This window comes from Suricata suricatta, chromosome 3, assembly GCF_006229205.1.
Source record: "Suricata suricatta isolate VVHF042 chromosome 3, meerkat_22Aug2017_6uvM2_HiC, whole genome shotgun sequence".
NCBI classification, from domain to species: Eukaryota; Metazoa; Chordata; class Mammalia; order Carnivora; family Herpestidae; genus Suricata; species Suricata suricatta.
In genome coordinates this window covers 13,383,529-13,394,612 of record NC_043702.1, presented here as the reverse complement: position 1 = coordinate 13,394,612, position 11,084 = coordinate 13,383,529, and the positions used below count along the sequence as shown (strand labels likewise).

Below are 11,084 nucleotides of genomic sequence, written 5' to 3'. Positions count from 1 at the left end.
GACCTACCTGCAGGCATGGATGACAACAAGGTGGGGACTGGAAAGTGTCATGTGGGGGATAAGCAGAGACCCCACTCGAGCTGGGATGATCCCGGGTGTTACTGGCCCACTTGTGAAGATAATTCACTCACTGACAGACACTTCTTTCTTTTTAAATTATTTTTTAATGTTTATTTATTTTTGAGAGAGAGTGAGACAGAGGGCAAGCAGGGGAAGTGCAGAGAGAGAGGGAGACTCAGAATCTGAAGCAGGCTCCAGGCTCTGAGCTGTCAGCACAGAGCCCGACGCTGGGCTCAAACTACCAGACCACGAGATCATGCCCTGAGCCGAAGTCAGACGCTCAACCGACTGAGCCACCCAGGCGCCCTGAAATTTCTTTCATTATTAAGTGCATGCTCACTATAAAAATCAGCTCGTGCTTGGAGCAGAGCATCGCTGTCCAAGAGCGAAGTGAAGAGGTTGGGGTGTTTTAGTCCACACCACAGGGGATCCTGGTCAGAATGGCCAAACGCCACCCACAGGTCACGGGCAAGCTTCCTGCCCTCTGGTCTTGCCATTTGGATGTTGACGATGTGGACCACGGTCTGCCTGCAACGTCTGCAAGTGCTCAGATTTCTACAAATAATGCGCAAGCACACGCTTGATGAAAACAAACCAGGACCGTACCCTGCCCGACACAGGCTGGACTCCAAAATATAAATGTGTGTTTTTCAGAGCATGTTGATACCAGGCTTGACTTGAGAATGTAATTCAGGTGATCTGGATGACAGTGAGGCACACACGTGGGGACTGGCAAGAATCCCTGTCATTTTTCGAAGTCTCATTTGGATTGTCTCCTTCCTCTTGTCACCACTGGGAAGGAGTTTCAAGTGCCTGTCTCAATCGTACGGTGACGTTTTTTCATATGCTGAACAGAACCATGACCGCCAAATTATCACCCTGAGTCAGAAAATAACCCATCTCCGAAAGGGCTGCATGGTCAGTGACTTAAGAGAAAACTCAGTTAATTGTACTTGAGGCTATTTTCCAGTCTTTGTGGTTTATCAGCTGCATCAGACAAGGTCATATTGAAGCCTGAGGCTCCTCAGTCAAAAAAAAAAAAAAAAACCTCAATAAAAATATGTTATTTAGTTACTTTCCAATGATTTTCCTTCCATAAGAAGATTTCCTATAAACCTAGGATTTTCTTTTTTAAATCCTCATTATTTAAAGGAAAAATCGCTCTCCCTGACACACTCAATTCAAACTGTATAACGCTATACTGTAACTCATGGAACATTCATTTAAAAGCAGACAAAGACCTTAAGATATTCACACACAAAAAAAAGAGAAATACATATTACTGGCAAATGTATGAAAAAGTTGAGCTCTTTTTATTATTGAAGTAATGCAAATGTAATTGAGATATTTTTTTTTTCCTATCAAGCCGGCCAAGGTTTTCCTTTCCAATGATCGCACTGAGCGCTGGCATGCGTGTAATGAGGCAGGATTGCTCCTGCACTGCTTGGGCAAGTATTGAGTGGTCAGACGTATCTGGAAGCAATCTGTCTTTATATAACAAGGGCTTCCAAAGACAGAAAAATATAGCCTGGCTTAAGAATTCCATTGCTGAAAAGCCACAGCAGATTTGCTAATTCCCCCAATCTCCCTGCCAATATCCATTCTCTCTGTCATCCTAAGGGAGTTAAATTCCTGAATGTTAGCTAAGCACGTGGCTGCCCAGACTGAACACCATACGCCCAGCCACCCTTCTACAGAGACCTGCCGATTAAGTTCTGGCCAATAGGACGTACTGGAAATACTGTGTCCAAGCCTCCCAAAAATGTCCCCAAAAGACAGCTGATTTAAGTGTCTTCTCCCTCCTTTTGAGCTGCTTGGAATGTGGAACCTGAACCAGAAGACAAGGTTCCCGCTCTCTCACGGTCAGATTAGAAGTTTGGAAGTGGCCTGGGTCCCAGACAGCTGGTGGGGTCACCATGCCACTGTGGAAGCTCACGGGGCTTTTCCTTTTTCTTGTCAACGTCTGTGAGATCTTACTGGTTTTTGTGAAGATGATGTGGAAGCCCAAATTCTTTTCTTTTTTCTTTTTTATTATTTTTAAATGTTTATTTATTATTGAGAGAAAGAAAGCAACAGAGCATGACCATGGGAGGGGGCAGAGAGAAGGGGAGACACAGAATCCGAAGGACACTCCAGGCTCCAAGCTGTCAGCACAGAGCCCGATGCAGAGTTCGAACTCACAAACCGCCAGATCATGACCTGAGCTGAAGTCAGACGCTTAACTGACTGAGCCCCCCAGGCGCCCCTGTATAAGTTCAAATTCTAACCCTCCTTTTAAGTTCCTCATCTCTGGGCACCCCCATGTGTATGAGCAATGCACATGCTAAGAAACTTTTGGATTTCTTTTGTGCTAATCTTTTTGTTTTTAATGTTTATTTTATTTTTGAGAGAAAGAGACAGAATGTGAGCAGGGGAGGGGTAGAGAGAGAGGAGATGCAGATTCTGAAGCAGGCTCCAGGCTCTGAGCTGTCAGCACAGAGCCAAATTCAGGGCTCGAACTCACAGATGGTGAGCTCATGACCTGAGCCAAAGTCAGATGCCTAACCAGACTGAGCCACCCAGGAATCCCTCATTTTTGCTGATCTAGCTGTTGCTCTATTGCCGGTCTAATTTTACAGGGCCCAGCTGGAGCATCCAGGAAAGTAGAAAGAAAAAGGATTTTTTTCTCTCTCTCCTACACAGAATGGTTACCTTACCACCAGGAGCTAAGCAACTTAGAATCCCTAATCAGTTTTGTTGAGTCACAGCTAGAAAAGGGGTTGGCAGAACCTTGATTAATTACTGGTCTGTCATGATACGTGGTCCCAAGAGTTATGCCTCATATAACAACCGTATCGCCTCGCTGACACTAATCACATTCTCAAGGTTGTAAAGAGCAATCCTTACTTCTTCTCTGAAGGAGAATAAAAGACTCTGACATAACACAGGATTTTTTTGTAACCTTCAGAGGCACTTTTGAAACTCTATTCTATTTGCTTGACTTGATGCAATGAACAGTTTATAATTATAAGCAAGCAAGCTAAAGATATATCTTTCAGCTGACAAAAACAAAAATGTAGGAAGCGAGAATAAGCTATTGAAGCAAAAATAGACCTCAGACTCTCCCTTCTCCCTCTTCCAAGGCAGACTGACACCTACTTAGTAAGACATCAGTTACCACTGGTAAATCGTTTTAATAAAGGGTCACCCCTGCTTCCCTGGGAAAGTAATTTTCATGTAAACTCCATTGAATACCAAAAAAAATTAACAGGCATATCATGTTGTTCAGAAACGTATAGGAAGATCTAAAACTTCAATGTGAAATTATAGTACAAGAAGGGTAGATTTTACTCAAATGAAACTTCATGTGAATCCTTTTCTCAAGAACAGCTTCCCATCAAGGGCGCCTGGGTGCTCTGCCCATTAAGTGACCAACTTCGGATCAGGGCATGATCCCGCCGTTGGTGAGTTCTGGTCCCGTGTGGGGCTCCGTGCTGACAACTCAGAGCCTGGAGCCTGCTTCAGATTCTGGGTCTCCCTCTCTCTCTCTCTCTGCCCCTCACCCACTCTTGTTTTCTCTCTCTTTCTCTCTGTCTCTGTCTCTCTCTCTCAAAAATAAATAAACATTAAAAATAAAAAAGGAATGTGACCCCATCATCTACCTATAGTTTTTCTTTTTTATGGTTGAAATTTTCAAACATTCAGCTTCTGAAAAAGGAGTATATAGAGAGTAAGATTGCATGAAAAGAGCGAGAAGTACAACAGTAGCAAGAACAGTCACAAAAAGGTAACCCTTAGACTCCTACTGCTTGGCCGTGTCCACACACTCTGTGTTCCGGGAGCAGCGCGTCGCTCGCAGCCTCGTGGTGTTAGTCACCAGGTAACGGTTGGTAACGCGAGTCTCCGCGGACAGCTATCTCCCCTTTGATCTTCAGAAACCCCGGGCCTCCAGGTACAGGAGTCGTGACAAATGAAATAAGAAAGTATTCGTATAGGGCTCTAACTCCCCGAGCCCTGAAGCCTGATAGGTGGTTTCTGATAAGTGAACGGCAACACGGTGTGGTTTATCGGAACAAAGATCTGGGTTATGGGTCCTGAGATCCCGTCTAGATGAGTGGTACTGCACAAGCCGCTAGGCCTACACCTTGGACACGTTTATTTTTCACTTTTTAATTAGAAAATCTGAGGGGCGCCTGGGTGGCACAGTCAATTAAGTATCTGACATCTGCTCAGGTCATGGTCTCACGGTTCGTGGGTTTGAGCCCGGAGTCGGGCTCTGTGCTGACAGCTCAGAGCCTGGAGCCTGCTTCAGATTCTGGGTCTCCCTCTCTCTCTCTCTGCCCCTCCGTGACTCATGGTCTTTCTGTCTGTCTGTCTCTCTCTTTCTCTCAAAAATGAATAAACTTAAAAAAAAAAAGAAAACCATTTTCCAACCTATGCTACAATACAGAGAATGAATCTCCGTGGGCCCATCACTCAGTATGACAGGCTGAATAATAGCCCCCCAAAACACTCAAGTCCTTAATCTATAGAATATGGAAATAAAATCTTAAAAACAAACATATATATATACACACATATATATGCACACACACACACACACACACACACACGCATATATATACACACACACATACATACATACATACATACATATATATATGTATCTCAGTAAGAGGAGCATATGACTCATGATCTCGGGATCGTGAGTTCAAGCCCCATGTTGGGTATAGAGATTACTAATATGTATAGCCAAGTTCTATATAATCTGGCAATGTTTCTTTATATGGAAAAAGAGTCTTTACAGATGTGCGTAAGGTAAGTACCTTCAGATAAAGTGATCATTCGGGATGATCCAGCGGGGGTCCTATTATGTAGTCACAGGCATCCTTATAAGAGGAAAGCACAGGGAGAAGCAACCTTAGATAAATGAGAAGGCCACCTGAGGGAAGCAGATGCTATGCTGCTGGCTTTGAAGTTGGAGGGAGGGGAGCTGGTTGGTGGGAGGGGATGTGCTTAGAGGGAGGGGACCTGAAGAGAGGAATACAAGGAATGTGTTCAAGATGCCAGAAAAGGCCAAGAAAAGGAACCTCCCTTTGAGCCTCCAGAAGGAGTATGGTCCTGCAGACACCTTGATGTCAGGCCGGGAAAGTGACTTTGGCCTTCCTACCTCGGAACTAACTGTAGGGGAGGAAACATGTGTGGTTTTCATCCAAGTTTGCAGTTTACTGTAGTAGCCATTCACTGAAATGAGGACCACCAGTTTCAACAATTGCCGACACATGTCAAATTTCGGCCGCACGTACTCCTCTTCCCACATTCATTTGTTCTATTCCAATAATATGTGTTACATACACACATTGGAAGAACAATTAAATGTATTATTACGATAATATTATTAAGACCAATAATATAATTATTGGACAGTTTTACTTCTGTAAAGTTGTGTGTGTGTCCTTAGAATTTCTCCGTAAGAGCTATGAAGTCAGAGAGTCTGGGCAGCTCAGTCAGTTGAACATCTGACTCTTGATTTCAGCTCAGGTCATGATCCCAAGGCTCATGAGACCAAGCTCCACGTTGGGCTCCTCCCTGAGCATAGAGCCTGCTTAAGATTCTCTCTATCAAAAAAAGAAAAGAAAAGAAATTGAAAGAAAGAAGAACATAACTATAAATTCAAAGTACTGCACTTTCAATTCATTTGAAATAATCCTCTCTGGCCATGTCACAGACCTAGTAGACAATTAGCTGTGTTTCTTTCATTTTACTTTCAATCTTTAATGTTTTACAACTATGCAAAAGCATTACATGGGTCCAAAATTAAACCTGCAACAAAAGTACATTCAGAAAAGTCTGCTATCAGTTCTGTTTCCTCGAGTTTACCTTGCTCCCATATATGTAAACATTTGTACTAATATTTATTTATCCTTTTGTTATTTTTTCTTGAAAAATATAAATATTTCATTTTTCTGTCTTTCCTTAGATAAGGTGCCATCTACACTTTGCAAATTTTCACATAACAATGTATATGCGGATGCATGGGTGGCTCCGTTGGTTAAGCATCGCCAGATTTCGGCTCAGGTCATGATTTCATGGTTTGTGAACTCAAGCCCCACATCAGGCTCTGTGCTGACAGCTCAGAGCCTGGAGTCTGCTTTGGATTCTGTGTCTCTCTTTCTCTCTGTCCTTCCCCTGCTCACATTCTGTCTCTTTCTTTAAAATGAATAAACATGAAAACAATTTTTAAAAAAACAATATATCTTGGAGATCACTACACAGAACTGCATAGAGATCTAGACTTGACCTTCAGTCCTTTTTTACAGATGCATGGCACTTTCTACTGTCAGTTAATGAATTAAACCCATATTCTATTCATAACCATGGGGTTCATTTTTCATCTTTTCCTATTCTAATTGGTGATGCAATGGATAGTCTGTGCATATAATCACTTCATGTTCTTGTTCCTGCATCTTTAAAATAGATTCCTGAAAATGGTTATAGTTGTGATAAATATCAATAAATTCCCCTCTAAAGGGGTTGGGCTGTCTTCATTTCTACCTGCCGTATGAAAGTGTCTGTTTACCAGCAGGGTGTATTGAACCAGAGCAATGTTACTGACAACACTTGATAAATGTTATGAACAAAACAAGCTTATCATGGACATGATAGCTATTCACAAAAGTCAAGACTTGAGAAGACAAACCAGAGGAGAATTACCAAATTCAATGAAAAGGTGCTTAAAAGAAGTATAGAGAAAATAAAAGCTGTGGGAAACAGATGAAGGACATTCAGCACATGCATATTTGATGGCTTTGAAGAACAACATTATACATACAGAACAGAAAATACATAATTTGGCAAAGTTCTTGTAAAATGGAAGGTTTGCATCTACATACTGAGAAAACAGACCACATCTTAAGCAAAACTGATTTCAACCCCTCAACCCCAAGATGTGTCCCAGGAAATGTTTCTGACTTCAAAGAAAAAGAAAGGGTCTTTCAGGTGTTAAGATAGAGCATCTCTATTTGACTGGACCCTGCTTCCTGCAGGCAAAACTAGAAGAAAGACCAACGGTGCATTTGAACTTGAAGAGGAGAAACCCACACACCCGAATTGCATCCTAAGCAGACAATAGGCAAGCATTAAAATTCATGAAATATAGTTCCTGCAAACCCTTTTTTAAAAAGGTAAGTGAGTCAAGTCTATTTATATATAAAACTAAGCCTAAAACAATCTTGGGAGTCTGGTTATCAAGTAGAATGTTGATGCCGTACAATCTGAAGATGAGAAACAGAACTATTGCCCACAAAAGTGGGGAAGTAAAGACGGGGTAAGTGGAAAGCTACAGTCGTGCAAATAAACAAAGGGCTGCATCTATTATAAAGTCTTAAATATAGGCACTACAATAATAATAGAACCAGTCAAAACCGGGTTTATTAAAATATCTTGCTTTAATTGGATGTTATATATAAGTGATGAATCACTAAATTCTACTCCTGAAACTAATATTACACTATATGTTAACTCGCTGGAATTTAAATAAAAACTTGAAACAAAACAACAACAAAACTAAAAATGAGCTGAACTGCATGGATCCCAGATAGCAGGAGCTACTTATTCTTAGGAACAGCTCAATATTATTATAATAAATTAATTTTGATCAAAAGATAAAATAAAAAATCTGGCTTTAGAGATTTGACCTTAAAACCATGAAAATGCTTTTTGAATTTTTTTAAATAATTTTTTATGTTTATTTATTTTTGAGAGAGAGAGAGAGAGACACAGTGTGAGCAGGGGAGGGGCAGAGAGAGAGGGAGACACAGAATCTGAAGACAGGCTCCAGGCTCTGAGCTGCTGTCAGCACAGAACCCGACGTGGGGCTCGAACCCATGAACGGTGAGATCATGACCTGAGCCAAAGTCAGATGCTTAACCGACTGAGCCATCCAGGCACACCAAAACCATGGAAATACTTCTGATGATAATAAAACAAAATTAAATTTTATGAAACTAACAGAGAATTGAAGCAGGGAGCTGAGAACTTATAGATTAAAAGAGGCTAAAAACATACAGCAAAGGGTCAAAATACACGGATCTTATTTGAATTCTGATTGAAACAAAGTTGTTATATCATGTATGATATAATTGCAAAAGTGAATGGAAGGAAGGAAGGAAAGAAATGGAAGGAAAGAAGGAAAGGAGGGAGGAAGGGAGAGAAGACAAGAGAATGTGGTATAAACTCATTTCATCGTAATAGAAAGTTAGTCAACACTATTAAGGGATTAAGTGTCTAACTCAAAATGATAAAGTAATCCCTAGAAAAACTAAAAACTGAGTCTGAATCTTCCAAATTACTAGATGTTGTGTGCACAAGAGCACACACATAAATGAACACCCAGGAAAAAATATTTCACTTGGTGGAATACAATAATAAAATAAAGGAAATGTTAAAAAACCAAATAATGGGGGCACCTGGGTGGCTCAGTCTGCTAAGCATCCAGCTTCAGCTCAGCTCATGATCTCACAGTTTGTGGGTTCAAGCCCCGTGTTGGGCTCTGTGCTGACAGCTAGCTCAGAGCTTGGAGCCTGCTTCGGATTCTGTATTTCCCTCTCTCTCTGGCCCTCCACTGCTCATGCAGTCTCTCTCTGTCTCTCAAAAATAAATAAAAAACATTAAAAAACCAAATAATGTAACATGAGTAAGATAAAGGTAGTTATCATATCAAAATTGTAACAGAAGTAACTCATCAATCTACGAAAAGAAAAGCTCTCAGAAGGGATTCTAAGCAGAGTCCGACAGAATGGTGCACACAAGTGAAGACTCAAGCTCAGAATGGTTGAAAATCAAAGGCATATATACGCAAATACAGGCAAGGGGAAACAGAAGTCGTGGTCATAGTATCAGACAGGTTAGATGAATCAAGAAAAGTGTTTAATGATGAATGATACAATCCTTGAAGCAGATCTTAATGTGATGCATATCCGTGGGCCACATAACATTGAATCAAGAGGCACCTGGGTGGCTCAGTCAGGTAACTGTCCAACTCTTGATCTCCGCTCCAAGGTCATGATCTCTTGGTTTGTGAGACTGAGCTCCTCACTCTTCCTCTGCCCCTCGCTGAGTCGTGCTCTCTCTCTCTCTCAAAATAAGTAAATATTTTTAAACATTTAAAATTTAAAAAAAAAACATTAGATCAAAATGTACAGAGAAAAATCTAAAAAACTCAGAATAAAGGTACATCAGCGAAAGGAGACCTATATACCTCTCTTTCAGATCATGACACATTGGGTAAGCAAAAAAAAAAAACAAACAACCTAAATCACATAATAACAATGTGGGTCTGATTAATATGTATCAAACTCTACACACTAAAAACTAAGAATTTACCTTCTTTTCAAAGCCTGTGTATAGTAGGCATTCTATTTATAGGAATTTACCCTGGATATGGGAAAAGACATTCATAGTGGTATTACTTATAACAGCAAAATGATGGAAAGAACTTAAATCCTATACATAAGTAATTTAATAAATAATTAAGGTCATCCACTCAATGAAAAATGATGCAGGTTTAAAAAAAAAAGAAAAGAAAAATCTGTAAATTGATAGCGATAAATTTCAATTATGCATTGTTAAGGCTAAAAAAGAAAAACCCAAGATACAACAGATACACCATTTGTACAGAAAAAAAGGGAAATAAGAATCTACTGCATATGTGTTTATTTTTGAATACCGATAAATCAGAAACTAATACAATGTCTTACTTTCTGAGTTTGGGTGGGAAGAGGTAGAAGAAATAGGAGTGGAAAGGAGACTCCTTCGAATGTACCTTTTAAAATAGTTTTGACTTTTGACCTATATCAATGCTTTGCATCTTCAAAACACAAAATTAGGGGTACCTGTTTGACTCAGTTGGTTAAACGTCTGACTCATGTCACCATCTCAAGGTTCTTAAGTTCGAGCCCCGGGTTGGGTTGTCTGGTGTCAGGGCAGAGCCTACTTCAGATCTTCCGTCCCCCTCTCTCTGCCCCTCCCCTGCTCTCTCTGTGTCTTTCTCCCTCTGTCTCTCAAAAATAAAAAGTAATTAAAAAAATTAAATTGACACAAGTGGGAAAAAAAACCCTAAAATGTTTTTTTAAAAATGAAACTGATACTGGGATAACCAAATAATTTCACAAATTCTATTCTATCAAATGTTAAGCAGCAGTAATTCTAATGCTATCTCAACTACTCCAGTGCATGGTAGGAATAAGAAGTACGGATCTTCCAAATTATGTTCAAAGAGCATAACATTAACATCTGAGAAAGAAAGCACACAAAAAAATTAAAGAGCCACTTAATTATGATTCTCAAAGCAAAATTGGTAGATGGTTCATGTTTGAAAATAGGATTTAGCACCACATTAAAATAGCATTACCTGATGAGCAGGTGGAATTTAGACCACGAATGCCAGCAAGTTTCATCATAGGAAATAAAAAACTGGATTTCAGCATTTTAATAAATCAAAGTAAGAATGGAAACAAAATTACCATCCCCATACATGCCACACGGCATTAGATAAAATTCAACATATATTTACTTAACAGGAAAAGAGAGATGGGTAATTACTTACTATTGGAATAGAATATACACATCTTTTTTTCCACTGGCTGTCAAAATGATCTTTTATTAAAATATTTTCCTTTGTAGTTCTTAACTAGCTGGGCATTCCACTGCACCACTATTGATGTCATCTATGATGTCATGAGGATGTTGGCCATCAACATTGCAGCCCGCAGACTGGGCGGTCCCCAGAATCTCTTTATTTATTTTTTTTGTTTTTAATGTTTATTTATTTTATTTTATTTTATTTTCTGTTCTATACAATTTATTTTTTTAACATATGCAATTATTTTCCGTCATTTACAATACAGTAGTTACAAGGATACTCCAAACAGAAAAGCAAAGTAAAAAATCAAAACCCCCACTTCTATTTCATGTAATTAGACTTACAGAGAAATTAGAAGGTTAGGTACCAACTAGTTAATCACCTAATTTCACAGCTATCTGAA

At 39.8% G+C, this 11,084-nt stretch overlaps 1 long non-coding RNA gene and 1 pseudogene across 1 annotated transcript in view; one reads left to right on the top strand and one right to left on the bottom strand.

Annotated features, from left to right (window-relative positions):
* Positions 1 to 3,928: 3,928 nt before the first annotated feature.
* LOC115286350 overlaps positions 3,929 to 11,084 on the top strand; it is a 17,028-nt gene continuing 9,872 nt past the window's right edge. The window contains exon 1 of the long non-coding RNA XR_003906014.1: positions 3,929 to 3,991. This is a non-coding gene — a long non-coding RNA (uncharacterized LOC115286350). The remainder of the gene's footprint in view (positions 3,992 to 11,084) is intronic.
* The window catches only part of LOC115286349, a 1,297-nt pseudogene continuing 879 nt past the window's right edge, over positions 10,667 to 11,084 (bottom strand).